This window comes from Oncorhynchus clarkii, unplaced genomic scaffold (genome assembly GCF_045791955.1).
Source record: "Oncorhynchus clarkii lewisi isolate Uvic-CL-2024 unplaced genomic scaffold, UVic_Ocla_1.0 unplaced_contig_9793_pilon_pilon, whole genome shotgun sequence".
In the NCBI taxonomy this organism is placed as follows: Eukaryota; Metazoa; Chordata; class Actinopteri; order Salmoniformes; family Salmonidae; genus Oncorhynchus; species Oncorhynchus clarkii.
In genome coordinates this window covers 40,045-46,718 of record NW_027258351.1, presented here as the reverse complement: position 1 = coordinate 46,718, position 6,674 = coordinate 40,045, and positions in this window count along the sequence as shown.

Here is a 6,674-nt window from a genome sequence, read left to right as displayed (position 1 = left end):
TGTTCCCCACCACTCATAGATATAGATCTAGCCTGTTCCCCACCACTCATAGATATAGATCTAGCCTGTTCCCCACCACTCATAGATATAGATCTAGCCTGTTCCCCACCACTCATAGATATAGATCTAGCCTGTTCCATACCACTCATAGATATAGATCTAGCCTGTTCCCCACCACTCATAGATATAGATCTAGCCTGTTCCCCACCACTCACAGATAGATCTAGCCTGTTCCCCACCACTCATAGATATAGATCTAGCCTGTTCCCCACCACTCACAGAGATAGATCTAGCCTGTTAGAGATAGATCTAGCCTGTTCACCACTCATAGATATAGATCTAGCCTGTTCCCCACCACTCATAGATATAGATCTAGCCTGTTCCCCACCACTCATGGATATAGATCTAGCCTGTTCCCCAGATCTAGCCTGTTCCCCACCACTCATAGATATAGATCTAGCCTGTTCCCCACCACTCATACACCACTCATAGATATAGATCTAGCCTGTTCCCCACCACTCATAGATATAGATCTAGCCTGTTCCCCACCACTCATAGATATAGATCTAGCCTATTCCCCATCACTCATAGGTATAGATCTAGCCTGTTCCCAACCACTCATATATATAGATCTAGCCTGTTCCCCAATACTCATATATATAGATCTAGCCTGTTCCCCACCACTCATAGATATAGATCTAGCCTGTTCCCCACCACTCATAGACATAGATCTAGCTTGTTCCCCACCACTCATAGATATAGATCCAGCCTGTTCCATACCACTCATAGATATAGATCTAGCCTGTTCCCCACCACTCATAGATATAGATCTAGCCTGTTCCCCACCACTCATAGATATAGATCTAGCCTGTTCCCCACCACTCATAGATATAGATCTAGCCTGTTCCATACCACTCATAGATATAGATCTAGCCTGTTCCCCACCACTCATAGATATAGATCTAGCCTGTTCGCCACCACTCATCGATATAGATCCAGCCTGTTCTCCTGACCCCAACAGATATAGATCTAGCCTGTTCCCCAACACTCATGGATTTAGATCTAGCCTGTTCCCCACAACTCATAGATATATGAAAGCCAGTCAATTTAAATATTGACTGGCTTTCAGCAGGCTGCCCACTTAAGGGAAAGCTTCAAACTGTAACCAGTGCCTGTAACCTGGTTCAGGTTATCAATCAACCTACCAGGGTAGTTACAAACTAAACAAGAGTGTAATCATCAACATGTATTGATCCCATCATTACTTTTGCTGCAGTAATGTGTCTGAAAGCAGTATCCACATCCGTGTGATGTAGTGATCTAGGAAGACAAAGTTCCAAAGGCGGGCCTAATATTGTTTATAAGAGGTCCTACAATAACTTTTGTAGTTATTCCTATGTTGTTTATGTAGAGAATATTTGTTAGTCCATGGTGTGTAATGAGGAGCAACCAGACGCTACACTTGACACAGTTATGAAATTGCTTATTCCAGTTACTAATAAGCATACACCCATTAGTAAAATGACTGTAAAAACTGTTAAATGCCTGTGGAATGATGAGGAATTGAAAAACTGTATGGTTGAGAGGGATGAGGCAAAATAAATGGCAAATAGGTCTGGATGTACAACCAATTGGAAAACATACTGCAAAGTGAGAAATCATGTGACTAAACTGAATATAATGAAGAAACAACACTATGAAACAAAGATAGATGATATAAAGAATGATAGTAAAATGCTTTGGAGCACCTTACATTACATTTTGGCCAAAAAGTCAATCTCCATCATTCATTGAATCAGATGGCTCCATTCATCACAAAGCGCACTGGTATTGCCAACTACTTTAATGATTTTTTCATTGGCAAGATACACATTTTTGTCATGACATGCCAGCAACAAACGCTGACACTATAGATCCAAGAACAGTACCAGTCAAAAGACACACCTACTCATTCCAAAGTTTTTCTTAATTTTCTACTAATTTTCTACATTGTAGAATAATAGTGAAATCATCAAAACTATGAAATAACACATATAGAATCATGCAGCAACCAAAAAAGTGTTAAAGAAATCAAAATACATTTTCAAAGTAGCCATCCTTTGCCTTAACGACAGCTTTGCACACATTCTCTCAACCAGCTTCAGGTGTGCCTTCAGGTGTGCCTTAACGACAGCTTTGCACACATTCTCTGAGGACCACCACAGGAAAGGAAGGCCTAGAGTTAGCTCTGCAGTAGAGGAGGATAAGTGCATTAGAGTTACTAGCCTCAGAAATTGCAAGCCTAAATAAATGCTTCACAGAGTTCAAGGAACAGACACATCTCAACATCAACTGTTTAGAGGAGACTGCGTGAATCAGGCCTTCATGGATGATTTGCTGCAAGAAAACCACTACTAAAGGACACCCATAAGAAGAAGAGACTTTCTTGGGCCAAGAAACATGAACAGTGGACATTAGACCGGTAGAAATCTGTCCTTTGGTCTGATGAGTCCACATTTGCGATTTTTGGTTCAAACCGCCGTGTCTTTGTGAGATGCAGAGTATATGAACGGATGCTTCCCACCGTGAAGCATGGAGGAGGAGGTGTGATGGTTTGGGGGTGCTTTGCTGATTTAGAATTCAAGGCGCACTTAACCAGCAGGGCTACCACAGCATTCTGCAGCGATACGCCATCTAAATCAAAATGTATTTGTCACATACACATGTTTATCAGATGGCGAGTGCAGCGAAATGCTTGTGCTTCTAGTTCCGACAGTGAAGTAATATCTAACTAGTAATGCAAACATTATTAATAAAATACAGTATATACATGTGATATGAGTAATGTAAGATATGTAAACATTATTAAAGTGGCATTACTTAGAGTGTAATGATATAAAGTGGCTAGTGATCCATTTATTAGTGGGCAGTGATTGGGTCTCAATGTAGGCAGCAGCCTCTCTGAGTTAGTGATGGCTGTTTAACAGTCTGATGGCCTTGAGATAGAAGCTGTTTTTCAGTCTCTGTGTCCCAACTTTGATGCACCTGTACTAACCTCGTCTTCTGGATGGTAGTGGTGTGAACAGCCAGTGGCTCGGGTCATTGACGTCCTTGATGATCTTTATGGCCTTCCTTTGACATTGGGTGGTGTAGGTCTCCTGGAGGGCAGGTAGTTTGCCCCTGGTGATGCGTTGTGCAGTACCATGCTGCTCTCGATTGTGCATCTGTAAAATTTGGCAGGGTTTTGGGTGACTGACATCAGCCACAGAGAAGGAGAGGGGGGGGGCAGTCCTTGTTCTCTGGCCACGACGGTGGCACTGTATTATCCTCAAAGCTGGCAAAGAGGGTGTTTAGTTTGTCTGGAAGTGTGACTTAGGTGTCCCTGACGTGGCTGGTTTTATTTGTGTAGTCCGTAATTTCCTGTAGACCCTGCCACATATGTCTCGTGCCTGAGCCTTTGAATTGCGACTCCCATCTGGTTTGTGCTTAGTAGGACTATAATTTGTTTTTCAACAGGACAATGACCCAACACACCTTCAGGCTGTGTAAGGGCTATTTGACCAAGAAGGGGAGTGATGTAGTGTTGCATTGGATGACCTGTCCTCCACAATCACCCAACCTCAATGGATGAGTGGATGAGTGAAGGAGAAGCAGCCTTCAAGTGCTCAGCATATGTGGGAACTCTGGTTGAGAGAATGCCAAGAGTGTGTTTAACACTTTTTTGGTTACTATAATTTCATAGTTTTGATGTATTCAGTATTAGTCTGCAATGTACAAAATTAAATTAAATAAAAAAAACATTGAATGAGTAGATGTTTCCAAACTTTTGACTGGTATTGTATATATCAGCCTGTCAGATCTTCTCCTGTTAGCACCGGGAACACCGAGCTAAACAAAACAATTGTCTCTCCCGTTGGTTAATTGGGCTGGCCCCTGTAACGCAGCACTGCAAAGTGCTTGATTAGGCATAACATTATGATTCATTAATTTACTGCTCTGTTGATCATCAAACTGGGAGGTTTATGGAGCTCACAGCGGTCAGCGCTTTCCGCTCAATGAGCAGCAGCAGGAAGACTGCAGGCAGAGCCAGACAGTCCAATAAGATATACCAGAGAATGCTACAGCCCAACACTATTCAATGAACAGCAGCAGGAACACTGCAGGCAGAGCCAGACAGTCCAATAGGATATACCAGAGTATGCTACAGCCCAACATTATTCAATGAACAGCGGCAGGAACAGATCATACTACATCCCAACACTATTAAATGAACAGCAGCAGTAACAGACCATACTACAGCCCAACACTATTCAATGAACAGCAGCAGTAACAGACCATACTACAGCCCAACACTATTAAATGAACAGCAGCAGTAACAGACCATACAACAGCCCAACACTATTCAATGAACAGCAGCAGTAACAGACCATACTACAGCCCAACACTATTTAATGAACAGCAGCAGCAGTAACAGACCATACTACAGCCCAACACTATTCAATGAACAGCAGCAGTAACAGATCATACTACAGCCAAACACTATTCAATGAACAGCATCAGTAACAGATCATACTACAGCCCAACACGATTCAATGAACAGCAGCAGTAACAGATCACACTACAGCCCAACACTATTCAATGAACAGCAGAAGTAACAGACCATACTACAGCCCAATACTATTCAATGAACTGCAGCAACAGTAACAGATCGTACTACAGCCCAACACTATTCAATGAACAGCAGCAACAGTAACAGATCGTACTACAGCCCAACACTATTCAATGAACAGCAGCAGTAACAGACCATACTACAGCCCAATACTATTCAATGAACTGCAGCAACAGTAACAGATCGTACTACAGCCCAACACTATTCAATGAACAGCAGCAAAAGTAACAGTTCATACTACAGCCCAACTCTATTCAATGAACAGCAGCAGGAACAGATCATACTACAGCCCAACACTATTCAATGAACAGCAGCAGTAACAGATCGTACTACAGCCCAACACTATTCAATGAACAGCAGCAGGAACGGATCATACTACAGCCCAACACTATTCAATGAACAGCAGCAGTAACAGACCATACTACAGCCCAATACTATTCAATGAACTGCAGCAACAGTAACAGATCGTACTACAGCCCAACACTATTCAATGAACAGCAGCAACAGTAACAGTTCATACTACAGCCCAACTCTATTCAATGAACAGCAGCAGGAACAGATCATACTACAGCCCAACACTATTCAATGAACAGCAGCAGTAACAGATCCTACTAAAGCCCAACACTATTCAATGAACAGCAGCAACAGTAACAGATCGTACTACAGCCCAACACTATTCAATGAACAGCAGCAGGAACGGATCATACTACAGCCCAACACTATTCAATGAACAGCAGCAGTAACAGATCATAATACAGCACAACACTATTCAATGAACAGCAGCAACAGTAACATATCGTACTACAGCCCAACACTATTCAATGAACAGCAGCAGTAACAGATCATACTACAGCCCACCACCATTCAATGAACAGCAGCAGTAACAGATCATATTACAGCCCAACACTATTCCATGAACAGGAACAGACCATACTACAGCCCAACACTATTCAATGAACAGCAGCAGGTACAGATCATACTATAGCCCAACACTATTCAATGAAGAGCAGCAGTAACAGATCATACTACAGCCCAACACTATTCAATGAACAGCAGCAGTAACAGATCATACTACAGCCCAACACTATTCAATGAACAGCAGCAGTAACAGACCATACTACAGCCCAACACTATTCAATGAACAGCAGCAGTAACAGATCATACTATAGCCCAACACTATTCAATGAACAGCAGCAGTAAGAGATCATACTATAGCCCAACACTATTCAATGAACAGCAGCAGTAAGAGATCATACTACAGCCCAACACTATTCAACGAACAGCAGCAGTAACAGATCATACTACAGCCCAACACTATTCAATGAACAGCAGCAGTAACAGTTCATACTACAGCCCAACACTATTCAATGAACAGCAATAGGAACAGATCATACTACAGCCCAACACTATTCAATGAACAGCAGCAGTAACAGATCCTACTAAAGCCCAACACTATTCAATGAACAGCAGCAACAGTAACAGATCGTACTACAGCCCAACACTATTCAATGAAAAGCAGCAGTAACAGTTCATACTAAAGCCCAACACTATTCAATGAACAGCAACAGGAACAGATCATACTACAGCCCAACACTATTCAATGAACAGTAGCAGTAACAGATCATACTACAGCCCAACACCATTCAATGAACAGGAACAGACCATACTACAGCCCAACACTATTCAATGAACAGCAGAAGGAACTGATCATACTAAAGCCCAACACTATTAAATGAACAGCAACAGGAACAGATCATACTACAGCCCAACACTATTCAATGAACAGCAGCAGTAACAGACAATACTACAGCCCAACTCTATTCAATGAACAGCAGCAGGAACATATCATACTACAGCCCAACACTATTCAATGAGCAGCAATAGGAAGAGATCATATTACAGCCCAACACTAATCAATGAACAGCAGAAGTAACAGATCATACTAAAGCCCAACACTATTCAATGAACAGCAGCAACAGTAACAGATCGTACTACAGCCCAACACTATTCAATGAACAGCAGCAGG